This window comes from Macaca fascicularis, chromosome 9 (assembly GCF_037993035.2).
Source record: "Macaca fascicularis isolate 582-1 chromosome 9, T2T-MFA8v1.1".
Taxonomy (NCBI): domain Eukaryota; kingdom Metazoa; phylum Chordata; class Mammalia; order Primates; family Cercopithecidae; genus Macaca; species Macaca fascicularis.
Window position 1 is genome coordinate 97,747,215 of NC_088383.1, and position 16,911 is coordinate 97,764,125.

General features: G+C 40.0%; 1 protein-coding gene across 4 annotated transcripts in view; it reads left to right on the top strand.

The window, feature by feature from the left end:
• The first annotated feature begins 4,665 nt into the window (after positions 1-4,665).
• The window catches only part of STAMBPL1 (STAM binding protein like 1), a 58,091-nt gene continuing 45,845 nt past the window's right edge, over positions 4,666-16,911 (top strand). For all 4 annotated transcript variants that reach the window (XM_065521121.2, XM_065521120.2, XM_005565896.4 and 1 more), the window contains exon 1: positions 4,666-5,057. The gene's annotated coding sequence lies outside the window, so the exon portion shown is untranslated. The remainder of the gene's footprint in view (positions 5,058-16,911) is intronic.

Consider the following 16,911-nt stretch of genomic DNA (forward strand, 5'->3'; position numbering starts at 1 on the left):
ACTATCACAGCACACGGCAGCCTCAACCTCCCGGGCTCAGGTGATTCCCCCATGTTTGCCTCCTGAGTAGCTGGGACTACAGGCGTGCACCACCATACCTGGCTAATTTTTTGTATTTTTACTAGAGGCTGGTCTTGAATTCCTGGGCTCACGTGATCCACCCTCCTCAGCCACCCAAAGTGCTAGGATTACAGACGTGAGTCACCACGCCAGGCCTGTTTATTTTTAATTACTAAATGTTTTTTCTTCTAAAACAAAAGGAAAGTATGTCCTTTATAGAAAAATTAAAGTTAGAGTAAAGTAGAAACAAGTCCATCATAATTGCCCATAACCAATCTCTAGGAGGCCATTTAAATAATTTATCCTGGATTTGCTCCTGTATTCTTATCCATTGGAGATTTACATACTTGAGATATATATGCACGCAATTTTGTATCCTTGTTTGCTTAACATTGTATCATAAGCACTTTCAACGTCATTAAAAGTCCATCATAAACATAATTTTAATACCCAAAGTTGGTGATAAATATCTCAGTGCAGGAATCTTCTTCTTTATTTCAGATTTCCTTAGGATAAATTGCTTCTTAGAAGTGGAATTACTGTGGGCAATGGGAAGAGTACATTTTAGAACGTTCCTTGACACACTGACAAATTGCTTTCCAGCAGTGTAGCAAAATCACACCACCAGATAAGAGGGCTGATTTCATTGGACCCTCACCAATAATGAAGAGATGTTTATTGATAAGCAACATTTGTTAATATTACTGGTAAGGGGAAAAAAACCCTATCTTTTAAAAAAGTCTGGAGTTGGTTTAGTCTGAGACAGTACGGCTGCGGCGTTTTGGTCTTTCAGATAAGTTCTTCTGCCAGAGCTGCAGATTTCAGTGTATCCTGGCATGAGAGGCTCCGCCTCCACCTGCTGCCACTGTCCTCTTGGAGCTAAAAGATATCTACTTACAGATAATATTGTGAAATTATAAGAATTTCAGCATAAGAAGATGGTTGTTGCATATAATCTTCCTGGCACCAAATAAATCTGTTTTAGAAACTTGGAAGAGAAACTGACCTAGAACAAGCTCATCTTGAAGGGGAAGTTAAGAACCCTACTTCATTTGCGTGAGTCCTGGGACCACGTCGAACTGGCTAAAAATGTCACTTGCAAGTACCATACAGAAAACAGAAACGTCACTTTGGCGGATTATAAGTTTGGACCACTTTTCATAAGACTGTGTTATGACTCGAATCTTGAGGAATTTGCAATGGAGCTCATGAAAGATGAGCATTTACAAGGGTTCTCAGACTCCACACAATTTACTATTTTGATGGATATGTTATTTACCAAAAGCAAATATATAAGTGCTTTGAAAATATTGACAGAGATGAAAAACCCAGATGGGAAGTTCACCAGTATACCTATGTTCTTGCTTTTGCAATTGGCTACAAAATGAATAGCTCTCAATCTTTCAAAGTCTGTACTACATTAAGAAATGAGGCCCCAATCAAAAGAGTTCTCTCCAGGAGAGCATCCTGTTTCCTGTGGCATTAGAACCAGGTGGCAAAAGCTATGCCCATTTTTTTCTCACATCATGAATCCAGAAAGCATAAAGTTTACTAATTTAGATATGATAATCCATATCCAGTCAAATATGTTAGCAACTGTGATAGAGATAACAAAGGGTGTTGCAGAAGGAAGTGTATCAAGATTCGTTGAAAGGCCTGAGTTCTCAGAGGAACTGCTGGCCAAAGTGAGGAAAAAAGGGAAAGATGCGCTCGTCTTTGTGGCCAGATATCATGAGATGTATGGAAAACCGCATGTCGTTGTCCAGGTCACCACTTACACTTTGGATCCTCTGCCTTGCGACACCCCTTTAAAAATGCAAGGGACGGGAAATCCCACATGTTGCCGTAAAACAACAGGATGGTCACCAGTTAGACCTTCACCCTCTCTGCTAGTCCCTGCTGGCTGAGTAAATCCTAGTTTCAGTCCACCCGTGGGTATGAAGGACCTGCTTCTAGTGAGTTATTGGCTTCCCTAAGAAACAGGCATCACACTTCACCAGACACTACAGTGACACTTGATTTCCTCCCTAAAATCACTGAATGGTGGCATGCTGCTCTCTGAGAGGTTATGTCGTGTCACTGTGAAGATCTAGATACAAGCACAGAAAGCTTAGCTCCTTCAATAAGCAGGCTTCCCCTGTGCACACTATTGAGGAGCCTTGAAGGAATATGGTCACTGTCTCCAGTCCAGCTTCCAGTACTGGAGTGGAACCCCGCAGGCACCATCAGGAATGAATTTCACTACAAGTGTGGTCAACTCTGATTTGCAAGGGAGTAATTACTTGCAAATTATACCCTTGCTGAATTCAGGAGTTCCAAAACCCTATTCTACCATATCAGAAAATAGCCCAGGATTTCCTCACTGCTCTGCCTTCATGTATTCTGTAACTTGAGCCGTCATTTTCTCATCTGCAAAATAATAGTGCTTATGTGTATTTGCATATATATTTGAAATCTTCATTCAAGGTTCAGTAGGGTAGAATTTTCTCAAAAATAAGAGAAATAAAGGTTCTGGAGCAAAAAAAAGAAAATCTGGATTTTAAATTACTACTGAGATTGAATCTTTAAAAATGCAAGTAAAACTATAGGTCACTTAAAACTTCTCTAAGATAAATGTTGTATAAATACACTGGTGCTTGCTCTTCATTAACTCAACTAATAAAAGGGAAATAACTTAAATCATACGTAAAGTTGCTATATCAGAGTTCTTGGTCGCAACACTGAAATCATTTCTGGCTGACTGAACCAGAAGAGAAATATATTGGAAAGTCATTAAGTAGCATACCAAAGAGACAGGAAGTTTGGCAAATCAGGCTCCTTCCACAGGAAGGGAAGCTTAGCAGCTGAAATTAGAACAGGTGGGTCATCACACCATTCAAACAGCTCACTGAGGACACCACTGGCATTGCCACAGTGTCACCTCTGGCACTACTGTCTCTGAACACAAAACCCACTTCACAGATAATGGAGACATTTCTAAAATGTTTCTTCTTGAAACACATAATCCAGACTCAAATAACGGTACAGGAGTCTCTGAGGCTGGTGTTGGGTCACAAAATGATACTCTAGCTGCCAGGGATCGGGAGACGGTGGGTATTGGGCCATTTTGGCTTTTATATAAATTTGGATGCCAGATAGCAAGACCAGGATCAATGACTGCTCTAAACATGTATGTGGAATTTTTTGTTTCATAATGCTTTTTAGGAATCTGGCTAACCTTCTTAATTATCACTGAATTTTAAATTGTCCAGGAGATCATGAGATCATCTGGTCCAATACTGCAAACTCAAATGCCTACCATATTCTCAAATGTCAGTGAGGTGGGGGTGTATGGGAGTGGTGGGGACTGTGGAAAACTGAAGAGTGTCTTCACAGTCTAAAGGGGACACCCGCTATTCAGCTCCAGCTGATGGCTGCTAGAACTCGCCTTGGACCAAATATCTGATGTTACAATTTTACAGAAAATGTGAAAAGTCTGAATTTCTGTGAAGTCTCCTAACTTCAACATTTGGAACCAACTTCAAACTAAGAAAAACAACACTGTTGCTTCTTAAAAATCAAGGCTGCAGGCTGCCTCCAACAATCAAACCTCCTCATTTAAAAGAAAAGAATTCAGGAAGATGAGGCTTAAGAAGGTGAAATGCCTGAGACCAAACAACTCAGTTGGTGGCTGAGCCAGGGCTAGAATTTTGGTTTCCAGAGGAAAGACTAAGAAAAGCCAGTGTTTTGCCACCCCACTCTGCACCCATTTCTCTCACTTGGAGGTAAGCTCCCAACCAAGCTCAACAAAAGCGACTCTATTTCATCCAGCAGCAGCAACCTTCATAAAATGTTTATCAATTAATAGAACCTGTCAAGCCAATAGAAACAGCCTTCAGTATTGGATCAGAGTTAAAATTTAAGCTTCTACTACTTTCTTGGTGATTAACCTGGGAAAAATTATTTTACTTCTCTGTCTCTCGTTCATGGAAAAAACAAAAACAAAAAATGAGTCCTTTTATATATAGGTTGTAGCAGATGGAATAAGATCTTGTGTACCGACTGCCTAACACAGTGCCAGAACTGTAGTAAGAACACTGCATGTGATAGTACCATAACATCCAAGAGATATTCTAATAATTCGTATTTTCCAAGTACACACAAATTGGGGGTAGGGGGAAGAACTAAGGTGCTTCATGGTGGGCGTAGCCAGTTGTGAATAAATATCAAAAAGGAATTCCTGATATGAGGTATAAGTGGGATTTTCAACTAAAACCCTATCCTTCCCCAGACTCCAGTGACAGTTTAACGGTCAGCTGCATCAAGGCTTGTGTACTGTGCAGTCTTCAAAGGCACCACTCCTGTCTATCTCGGTGAAATTGATGGTGGAGCAAAGGGGACTTTAGGTGGTTCCGGGCTGGGGAGAAGACGTGCAGGGTTTCAGATGCGAAAGTGGCACCCAACCGCTTCACTCTCGCTCTAGGCCATCCGCAGGGGCCCTGCTTCCTTCCACCTGCGGGCTTTTTCTGCAGAATGCGGGAAGCTGCCGCCGCCAGGGAGGAGGGGGCGGAGGCAGAGGCGGAGGCGGCACCCAGGGGCCGGGGCAGGGGAGGCCGGGACCATCGCAGTGACAATTTATTTTCCTGCAGCAGCGGCAGCAGGGACGGCTGCTGAAGGTTCGAGGTCGGCCGGCCTGCGCGTGGGTTTGCGAGGAAGCTGTTCATCCCCTGCGCTGAGGTGTCCGACAGTGAGGAGGAAAGCGACGCACGGAGCCCGCGCGAGTGGAACCAGCAAAGCTCCATCGGTCGGCACAGGAGAAGGGGGAGGAGGCACGGCCGAGGCAAACGAGCGGACGCCTAGTCGCCGGGTACCGGTATCACCCTGCTGCAACGCCTTCCAGAAAAAGCCACCGCGGCCCGGGTTGCAGCGGCCGGACGGATGCCAAGGCCACACGGCAGGCGCGGGGGCAGCCGTCGCAGTCGCCGTCCCACGCGCGCTGCGGACACCCAGGGTTGCTGGTGAGTAGCGGCGCGCGCGCTTGAGAGAGAGCGCGCACCGGACGGGGAAGTACGCACGGCGGGTGCGTGTGCCTCGTGGCCTGGCGCGCGCCGGCCCTTCCGCTGGCAGCGTCCGGTCCCGGGCTGGCTCCGGGGGAGGAAAAAGGCACTTTGGCGGCTGATCGCTTCCTTCCTGCCAGTCCTGCGATCGGCCGCCTCCATCGGCGCCGCCTGCATGCGCCGCTCCGCGGGGCCCTCGGGGTTAGTTTCACCTTGATAGGGAGGCAGGAAGCCCTGGCTGCTGGTGGCGGGGCGGGACTCTGGCCTGACCTATACGTGGGTGCGCCTGTTTTTCTGGTTCAGCCCTGGGTTGCAGCCCTGGAGATGATGTCGACCTTGGGAGAGACCACTGCACTGTCTCTAGCGGCGCGGTGTGGAGGAGGGAAGGGCGAGGGTTAGAAAAACGGACCTTTACCCTGGCCGAGCAGGTGCCATGCCTTTCCGGATGATGTTACTTTTGTGCCGTTTATGAGCGACTAAGACATTGCGCCGCACCTGAATAACTTAAAGCCTTCACCTAAAGCCCCCAGTGAGATGCACAAAGAAATGGAATGTCTCCAAAACATATTTTTTTCAGAACTTTCTCTAAAACAACTCACGCTGCTGATACCCCAGAGCCAAAGGTGCCATAATTGCTGAAGTTTAAAAGAAAATTTATACAAGGAATAAGTAATTCAGGAAACGGAACCCAATCTAGAGGTTTGAAAAAAAAAAAAAAAAAATCCAGTGCCTGGGAAGTGGGGTGGGGTGGCCTGCTTCCTGGAAATCTGTGTTCCGTAGTAAGTAAAAAAGACAGCTTTCAAAGTAAGCCCCAGTGAGCACACTGCTTTCCAAACATCCTGCTCATTACTGAGAATAACATGAAGTCCTGGATTTTAAGCTATTTCCGAAGACATAATAGATATCACTAGGATGCTGGTTTATGGTCTCATGATTTAAGGCCCTGTCAAGGTCATTAACGTAGATTTGTTCCAGCTGATAAATTATACCTGAATGTTTGATTGTCCGTGTCAATATTTTTGAGGGTGGGTTTTGACGGTTGTTTTACACAGAAATTAAGCCACCGTGTTTTGTTTTTATCCCGACCTTGTTTCCATTGGAAATTTTGTGTTTTCAGGATGGATGCTACATTGTACTTCAAAAATATACTCTGCCACTGGATTATAGTGGGCATTGTGTAACTACGCTATCCATATCTTTATTTTTAATACAAGTTAATGTCGCTGAGCAGTAGACTCTTTTTGTTTACCATTTGCACCATGAGAGCTTCTCCATTCAAAGGCGTAAAATGTTATTGGAATCTACCTGGAAAATGAATTGGCTGATTGTTTTCTGTTCAGAAACGCATACAGCAAATTGCCACGGAGAATCTGCTTTTGCATATACTTTGGCTGTAATTTATGTAGCAACTGGTTCTTGGGAATTTCAAGAAGAAACTTGTTTTCTTATCCCCACCTGTAAAGTAAGCACCAAAATTTAAATTATAAGGCAGATAACCTAAGTCCTTTACCCCTATCTCAACCTTCAAGGCCTGTTTCTTGGTACTCTTTCCCTGTTTCATAGGAGTCTTACGGTTTGTGGGAGGCTTGAAGGGAGTAATGAGGGAGCTGTCTCCTAAGGATGTCCTCAGTAGAGAGATTTGCTTCTGGAGGAGAGAGTGTCTTTGGGGTTGGTTCTTAAGAAGGACTGATAAAAATATTATAAAGGATTGTTAATAATAGTTCCCTCTTCTTACTTTCAGCACATAGGACTTAATTAACACCATTTGATCATTTCCTTCCTTTAGGACCCTTCCCAGCTGTAAGAATTTACTGCTACAATCCAAGAAATGAGATTGCATTTTACACGAAAAGAAGGCTGATAATTCTTGCCCAAAACATGAGAAGTAGAAGGAATGTGAGATAAAATAATGTAGATTCCGTCCAGGAAGTGCTAGGTGCTTTCCTCGTGGGTACATTTACCAATTAGAGACATTTTAATTAATCTACTGGATTTGCGATTCTGTCTACTACTAACATCTTTTTCTTGACCTTATGAAAGATTTATAGATGGCTTCAACTGAAACTACAGGAAATGACTCATGGTTATCCCTGAAGATATTAGAGCCAGCTTTCCATTCCTTAGAGCTGATGCATAGCAGCTCTTTGATAAATATTTGCTACATAAATGAAAAATTTTAGAATGTCTTCCTAACCAAACTACATCACCTCTTTTGCTATTGATTTTTTAAATCATAACTTTATATGAGTCACCAAACATTCCATCAAATTGAATCCCAGTTCATATAATCAATTAAGAAGGCCAACATCCTCGATTGAAGAAACAATAATAAAATCAAAACAAAACAAAAACAAACAAAAAATACTATTGGTACCTGTTGACTTGCTTATTCCAGCTATCTGAACATGTGAACAGTCCAGTTGAACGTGTGAATGTACATTCAGAAATCCTGAGTTGACATCAGAATGTTCAACTCAGGAATAATCTGGATGTAGCTACATCTGGATGTGGCTTTTGTCAGAAATTATTTGCATTTCTAAGCAAATCAGATTAACTTCTAGTACAATCTTGCATCTCTGCATGTCAAGTGGACAGGCCAATTTAACATTTGGCATATTGCTGAGTCTTCAAAACACATATTGTTTGATTCTTTAACTTTTAAATTAAATCCATATTATTTTTTCTATTGATGTGGTTGGTTTAGAGACATTAAATTAGACTGGTGGTTACTTAGTAACTTGTGTTTGGTGGTTACTTAGTAACTTGTGTTTATTAAAAGAAGCCCGTTGATATAAACACCAGTACTTCTTATGTCTTGATTTGCTCTAGTTAACCTTTCAAGGTACTCTTTTGGAAATGGGTCCATTGTCTTGAATATTAAGGATGTTATGACTCCTTTTTTTTGTTTGTTTTAATTCTGACTTTCCATCTCCCATCATTAGAAAGTCTCCCAGTTATTCAGGTTCCAGTTTCAGGGTGACAGATTAGAAAGCTATCTGAAATTTACCTGGATATTAACTTTCTAGTGGATAATAATAATGCAAATCTTATTCTTGAAATTCTTCCTCTTATGTCCTTCTCTGATCAAGCTTGTTTCATTCTGAACAAAAGTAAAATAAGATTCTCAATTTATTTTTAAAAATTGGGCTATGTCCAAAGATAAATACATAGAAGTAAAATATTATGTAAAATAAAAAACTGCTTATCACTGTTCTGAAGTAGCACAAACACTGCTATTCTCTGCATAATGAAACGTGGCCATTCCTATCAAGTATTTATTTGATAAGTAGGCTCTTGAGCACTTAAACAGGAGTTAAAAGCAGGTTTCCTCCATGTCGTATTAAGGCTGGGGGAGGAATTTTGATTTGAGGTGGTAGCCAATTGTAGGTTCCTTGAAAGGGAGCAGGTGTGAAAAGCATCTTGTCAGAAGAACTCTTTGGCAGTTGGGTGGAGAGTGGATTAGTATTAGCGAGTGGAGGCGACAATCCAGTGTCTGATGGTGACAGCCTGATCTCAGATCCCATTGCGATGGAGAAAAGAAAACCTCAGGCAGATATCAGGATTCTTTGTTTTATGTAAAAGAGATCGAAAACCTGTGGCACAAGTGTGATCATTAATACCTTCCATACCCACAGGGACATCACCAGTGGATTACAGCATTCTTTCCTGTGGAGCCCTGGTGTAACCTCAGAATCTTGCAAACATTTGACAAATATTTATTAATAGCTGTTCGTTATTGAAGATGTGTATATGCCAGGCACTGTACTGCTTTAACACAAGTTTATCTCAATGGTGATGGAGTGGTTGGAAACAGGATTTTTCCCCCCACTTTCTAGTTGTGTATCCTTGGACAAGTTACTGACTTCTGTGAGTCTCAGTTTCCTTGCTTTTCAATTGAAACATTAGTTTCTATCTCAGAAGGTTTTAGGGAGGGTTAAATAAATAGCTGTAAATACAAAGTGTTTAGAACAATGTCTGGCACAAAATTAAGTGCTATATGTGTTCGTTGTTATTCTTGTTATTATTCTTTAAATAACCTTATGCCTAAGTACCATTTTGCAGATTTAAAAAATGGATGTACAGAGGAGCTATGTGAATTGCTCAGCATCATAGGCTGGTAAATGGTAGAGCTGGCCATCAAACCCAGGCAGTATGACTCCAACACCTCTTGTCCTGACTTGTATGGATCCCTGTCTCCTATACTGCATACCGGGTGCTGGGGATACTGATTGGAGCAAGAAAAGTAGGGGCTTGTCCTCATGGAGCTTCAGTGTTCCAATCCTGTCCAATGTAGATCTGTCATCTCCAATGTAGAATTAGTAGCCGGATTATAACTGTTTTTCCTTGATGTTTTGGTATTTTGTAGGTAATGTTTTTATTAAGTTCTTTATTAAGAAGTGCTCCAATTTGTGTTTTCATATATGCTTTAAAAATGGATTATTTTCTGGATCTTTACCCTAACACAGTTGGCATATACAATACTCATGTCTCTCCTTATACTCAAGGTTTCTTATGTCTCCCTCATATAATGTATCAGATTCTGGGGCAAGTTTTAGTATTCTGAAAAGCTTATATGCCATCCACTTACCTCCACACTCCCAGAGTCTCAGATATCTCCCATTGTAAGCTGTGGTGGAGTGAGAATGACATTTCTAACCATCTTTTAATTCAGCGTATTCAGAATGTTTTATAGAGTAATGGCAAAGCAAGTTTTAGTTATTCTTTGACTTGTTGAAGTAATTATGTCTAGTTATAAGAAGCCAGATTTTATTTATAGGTGGGAAGACTCCTGTGGCAGTGAAGAAGCAATTCTTAACTCCTTCAGAGCTTTAGGATGGAATCTGCCATCACTGGTTCCTGTATTTTGACTTTATTGCATTAATTCTTATAAACGTTTGTTCTTATAACTCTGAGAAATCTATAGCTAGTATTGTTTTCATCTAAGTAGGTGAAACTTTTTCTTGGTCTTGTATAAAGTTGAATTTGCCTCCAGCGAAGCATCATTGAGTATAAGGAGAGATATATGTGTTGTGTATGCCAACAGTGTTAGGCAAAACAAAAACAAAATAATCAATTTTTTAAAGCATATGTGAAAACGCAAATTGGAGCACTTTTTAATAAAGAACTTAATAAAAGCATTGCTTACAAAATACCAAAACGTCAAGGAAAACTAGCAGTCCTCTGGGTACTAATTTTACATTGAAGATGATAGATTTACTTTGAGATTTACTTTGGAGATGGTTGGAACCCTGTAGTGCCATGAGGGCAGGCCCCCACTTTTCTTGCTCCAGTCGCTATCCTCGGTACCTAGCATGCAAGTATAAAACACTAATAATTTTGTTGATGGAAATTTTGAAATCTCACTGTCAAAAATATACTCTGCATCCTTTAATTTACCTTTTTGTGTAAATTACACATTATATTATTTGGCAAAAGTTCAATTCTTTTTAAAGAAAGATTTTAAATTTCATGAGTCTAAATCTGATAAAAGATGAAAGAATTTGAGATTTGGTGAATTTGGCTCTTTGTTTTTTAAACTGTTGCGATACTTAGGTTTCGGTGGCATCACAGTAACTGAACCAGATTCAGCAAAAGCTCATGCAAGAGATAACTGTTAAGAGGCCCATCAGGAGTTATTCATTTTAATTGTGTGATTTGATGCTTCTCTGGGTTAATTTAGAAACAGGAAGCCAATGATGACTCATTTTTAACCCTTTCTAGCTCCCTGTGAACCCTGCCTGCCTGTTTTGCATTTGCCTGTGTTCAGAGACAGGCTCAGCTGCAGGTTCACTTTGAGAGTGTTACATTTCAAACTTGCCTGGCTAGTGCACTCATCAGCTATGCACGTTTAATTAAAAGTGTAGGAAAAACTATAGCCAGGAATGATGATTATGGCTAAATTTGGCTCATCTAAGGACCCTGTGATTCTATTTATCCTGTCACTACAACTATCATTTAACACTAGGAATACAGAGAAGTCGTTCTGCCTTTGGGCCCATGCTTCGGTCTTCTGGTGGGTTGACTCTGGCTTTTTTCCCAATCTGTTCTGTCCTTGAAAGGTTGGTTTATAAATTGTTCCACAAGATAAGTTTTCTTTAACTATAGGAACAAATGGACATGGTGGATGGAATGAGATTGGGAAAGAGAGGCCTGAAATATGCCCTTCCTGTGCTAATGTTCCCATTAACCTGGGCAAAGAAACTGCTTACTTAATCTATAAAGTAAGCTAAATAAATTAATTAATAAATAAGATGAAAATCACTCAAAATCATTGGTGGGTGTAGAACTTTTTTTTTCAATTCATGAAAAATTCAATAAATTAAAATGTGGATCTTGAAAGAAATATAACTATCATATTCTTATGGCACACTTAGTTATTTTTCTTTTGTCAAATATATTATTATTGAATAACTTAGGTAACTAGGGCAGTGATTCTCAAACTAGGCTCAAAATAAGAAAATGTCCCCCATCTCACCCCTAGAGATGATTATTCAAAAGATTTGGGTAGAGCCTGGCAGCCTTCCTTTTTATCTTTTTAAAACAAGGGTCTTGCTCTGTCACCCAGGCAGGAATGCAATGGTGTGATCATAGCTCACTGCAGCCTTGACCTCATGGGTTCAAGTGATCCTCCCATCTCAGCCTTCTAAGTAGCTGGGACTACAGGTGTGTGCTGCCACACCTAGCTATTTTTTTAAAAATATTTGTTTTGTAGAGATGAGGTTTCACTGTGTTGCCCAGGCTGATCTTGAATTTCTAGGCTCAAGTGATCTTTCCACCTCAACCATTCAGAGTACTGGGACCACAGGCGTGAACCACCGCGCCCAGCAGCCTTCCTTTTAGCAATCTTCTCAGGAGATTCTGATGCAGGTGCTCAGTAAACCACCCTTTTGAGAAGAATCTACTTAAGAGCTAAATCTAATCTTATATTCAAATTCTTTCTTCTACTTTTATGTTTTGAGCATTTGTTCCTCCTGATTTCGATAGACATTTTCATGTAATAACATATATGTCAGTGCTGCCTTGGAGTTCTCATGAAGGTACGATATATTGCCTTTCCTAGTCTTAATATGATCTATCTTTTGATGGGTGGAATCAAGATACCACAGGGTTGGTGGGAATTTTTAGAGATAATGTACATTCTTCTGAGTGGCAGATATTTGGATAGGGCAGAGATGGTTTTGATCAAACGAATGTAAGAGAAAACATATTCTTACATGAGTAGTGGAAGACACAGAGAAGAGGAAAGGCTCAGATAACAGAGGCCACTGAAGGGCTGACGAGGGTTTAGACCTCTTCTGGCAGGCACTGGGTTGCTGTAGTGCAGTTTTTGAGCAGGGGACAAACTGGATGCAAACAAGTGCACACCTGAGCTAGAGACACACAGTACCTGGTCCAGAAACAGAGGATCAAGGAACAGGTGGGTGAAGCAGGCGGGTTTGTCACCATAAAGGCAGAAAGAAACAAGGGTGAGGACTTGGGGCCCAGAATTTGGTAGGACTGATTTTCAAGGGTTTATGCAGTAGGGTTCTCCAACTCTGTATTCCTGAAGGTCTATAGCTTTTTGGTAAATTGCTTTTTTCTGCTATTGATGTTATGGTGTGTACATGAAGACCACCCAGCTCAGCCTCACGCCAGGATTTAGGAAGTCCTTGAATAATTGCTACAACTACCAGTACCTTAATATTGTGAGGCAAGGAAACCTCAATTATTCTTAACTTTGGGTCAGAGAAATAGACTCAGAGAGTTAAGTAATTTACCAGAATTTACACATGTAGAAATTGGCAGGGCTAGGATCCAAATTCAGGGCAACCTATTCAAAACTTGTAGGTTTTAAAAAAAAGTATACTTTGATTACAAAGTGATACATACTTATAACAAATTGTATAGCAATGAACAAATAAAAAGTGAAAGTCCCTCATAATGCCACCCTTGAGAGAACAGCTGAGAAAAATTCATTAATGTTGTTCCAGACTTGTTTCTTGAAAAATTCCAGTATACGTAATGAATACATGTGTATTCATATTATAAGGATGGAGCTATGTTTTATATGTTATTCCATAGCTAGCTGTTTTCACTTACTGCTGTAACTTGGATGACATCCTGGTTCAGTACAAATAGATGTAAGTCATTTCTAACAGCTTCATATGCTATAGAGGTTATTTATTTTAAATATTCCTCTTTTGATGGCTATTTATTTTTATTTCCAAAATTTTAATATTTTAAAACCATGCTGTAGTGTGTGTGTATATATTAAATGGTCAGGGAAATCTATTGGGAGATCTTAGAATTGGAATTGCTTAGTCAACATGAGTGCATATTATTTTAAAACGACAATTTTTTCAATCCTCATCCATACTGAGTTGGACAAATCATGTAAATTTTATCAATCAGATACATTAAATACCTGGCTTAAATTCAGTTTCTTAATTACTAGTGAATTTAGATGTTTATTTCTTGTGACTTAACTGTTTATATTTCTCTTATTACTTGCTCATGTCACTTGCCCATTTTACTCAACTCTTTCTTACTGTTATGCAAATGATTCCTATAGTTTAGAGATAATAGATATTATAGCTGTCAGTGGTGCAAACTTTTTTATTCTTGTTGAAAAGATTTTTAAAAGTACTATTCAAGCATTTACAAAATATTTTATTTAAAATAATTTTAGACTTTCAAAATATTTTGGAAATAGTACACAAAGCTTTTATACAAACTTTACCCATATTCCTCAAATATTAACACCTTGCAAAACCACAGTAGTTGTCAAAACCAGTAAATTAACACTGATACAGTACTATTGTCTAATCTGCAGATCTTATTCAAGTTTCACCGAAGTCCTTCTGGGCAAGGATCCTGTCGGGGATCATACATTGAATTCATTTGTTATGCCTCCTTAGTCTCTTTTAATCTGCAGCAGTTCCTGAGTCTTTCTGTCTTTCATGATCTTGACACTTTTTAAGAGCACTGGCTGAGTGTTTCGTAGAAAACACCTTGATTTGGGTTTATTTGATGTTTCTTCATGAGTATGTAATCAAGAGAGTGACCTAGTCTGATGATGGTCAAAAATAAGTTGCCTGAAAAAGAGATGCTTAAGCTAACACTGCAAAGATGGGTAGAAAGTGGAAGTGTGAACTGAGGATGGAGTGCCTTTGCATTGACTTTGCATAGTGCATCTCAGCAACTGAAAGAAGCCAGTGGAGGAGGTGGTGTGAAAGAAGGCTCTAAGGAGGCAGTCTGGTCAGACCCAGCTTTGTGGGACTCATTAAGGATATAGGATATTAACAGCAATAGAACATCATTCAAGTGCTTTAAGCAAAGGAATGGCAATATCTGAATCAGATTTTTTAAAGATCACCACAGGTAGTTTCTTCACCAGGTAGAATTAATCGAAGGGGAGCAAGACAGAAACAAATACAACAATTAGAAGGCAATTCTAGCAATGCAGGCAGAGAAAAGGGTGGGGTGTACATTAAAGAGCCTCCCTGCAAAGATGGTGAAAACCTGCAGCTTTGAGAGATGCTTTGGAAGGCGAGTCTGAATCTGCACATGCAGATGGTAGAATGGATGTGGGGTTAAGGGAAAGGGTAGGTGCAGGATTGCTAATATCAGAGTTTGCCAGATTTTGTGTAAATGACTGGATGTTGGTACCATCCATGGAGATGAAAGACAATTCTTCACCTTCTGATAGTGAAGTCAGAAGCATCACCATCTCCAATTCATTTAGATGTCAACATTTACAACATCTTTGCTTATTTATGCTCCTGTATCTCGTTACAGCCACTTAGCTTCCAAGTTCTATGGTTTTTCCTTCTGAATCTTCCCCAATAACTGTTTGTCCTTCTCCATTTCTTTCATTGCTCTTCAGTTTGGACAAGGGTTTCCTCATTCCAGTGTTGCATACTTGCTTCCTCTCTGGGCTACCAATTCCTCTCTTCTCTGTAACTTTATCCATCGCTTCCAGAGTATTTGCATTTAATAATTATGTACTAAGTGCCTCGTTAGGGCAGATCACCTTGTTGGGAAGAGTTGGGAATTAAGTAAGTTAAGTATATTTTAGATAACTGGAGTCAATTCCCAGTTATAATTGAGGCAGAAGGAAAAAGGCCATTCTGCCTAGCAGTCAAGAAAGGTCCATATTCTTCTTTCACTCTTTACATAAAAATAAATTCCACATGGATCAAATATATTTATCCAAAAATGGCTAACCACAGAAGTACCAGAAAAAAGATTGGTAGACATATTTATTTCAAGACCTTTTAAAGAATGTTGAGAAACCTAGATACCATAAAGAAAATAGGTCCACTTGAAAGCTTAAATTTTAAAAATTCTATGTAAAAATTAAACAACTTTCAAGCACGAATGTCAACTGAACTAATAATTATAGAAGGAATAATGGAAATAGAAAAATGGCCACTTTCAAACACCACAATAATTGTCTTGGGGAAAAAAATCTTTGGATGCTAAAATTAGTGGGCAATGGTATATTTGCATAGTCTCCCTACAAGATACTTTTCAATTGTAAAGAGAAAAATAGTATCGGGAAGAACCTGAGAGATATAACTTAAACAAATATCAAGATTAACATCAATAATTGAACAAATCAATAACATATGTCTCCTGATACATTATGAAGGATACACCATCACTTATAAGGTATTTTTGCCAAAAAAAAAAATGCATAACTCTCATTGTTTTCTGTATTTCATCTTTGTCACAGTTACCACAATCTTTATTAGATAATTGTGTACATAATTGTTTGTTATTTTTACACCTTTCTGCCCCATTCCAGGCCCCTAGCAGAATGTAAGGTCCATAAAAGCACAGAGTAGGGGCTTTATAAGTAACATTGAATAAATGAATGAATGAATAAATTTATTTGGAGCTATCAATATTTACAGGAAAGATCCATCTAGCCTTGGACTGTATCAAATGAAAAATCACAGTTGGGTGTCCTGGTGGAAATGGATGGAGGACATTTGAAGGTACAATGCTAAAGCTCAAATTAAGCCGAAGCCACAATTTAAAAAAAAAAGTGTCTTGTAAAATAAAGATTTATCAAGAGAAAAAGATGGAATATTAATATTTGAGATGCAGGGTGAGGGAGGAGAAAGGAAACACCTCCACTTCAGAGAGGCCAAGGCAGGAATTGATTTTAAATAGGGAATGTTCAGCAGCTCAGGGCCAGGTGCCTCGTGGGGGTTTGTAACTGTTTAATGCAGTGAGTCTCAAGTTTTAGTGTGCATAAAAACATCCTGGGCTGCTTGACAAAAACTAGAGATCCCTGGGGCACCCTTCCCAGAAATTTTGATTCAGTGGGGCCTATCAATCTGTGGGGTTTGTGTGTGTGTGTCTGCATGCGCGTGTGTGTGTGTGTGTGTGTGTGTGTGTGTGGCCAGCACACCTCTCCTCCACCAAGTCATTGTAATGCAGGCAGGTTATCCAGGAACCACTCCCAGAGGGAACATGGCATAAAAATCAGGGGGATGTCAGCTCTAGGGTAGGAAGGTAGGAAGCGGATGAGTGGTGAGCAAATAGGAACAGCAGATGACCACTTGCTAACAACTTTGCCAGAATAAGGAGCTCTTCAAGAAAACTCTTTAAAATGGATTGCCAGGGAAAGTTAAGAAGGAAACTGTCTTTTCTGCTTCTGCCTACTGCATCGGAGAGATTGTCCAGTGCACAACCAAACATATGAATACAGCCTCCATTGGGACATGTTCAACAGTTAAGATTCTTATGGTTGGAGAACAGTGGAGAAGCAGTGAATGAGAAGTACTTCAGGATAGCCCTCTTTTGCTTTTGAATAATAGTGCTG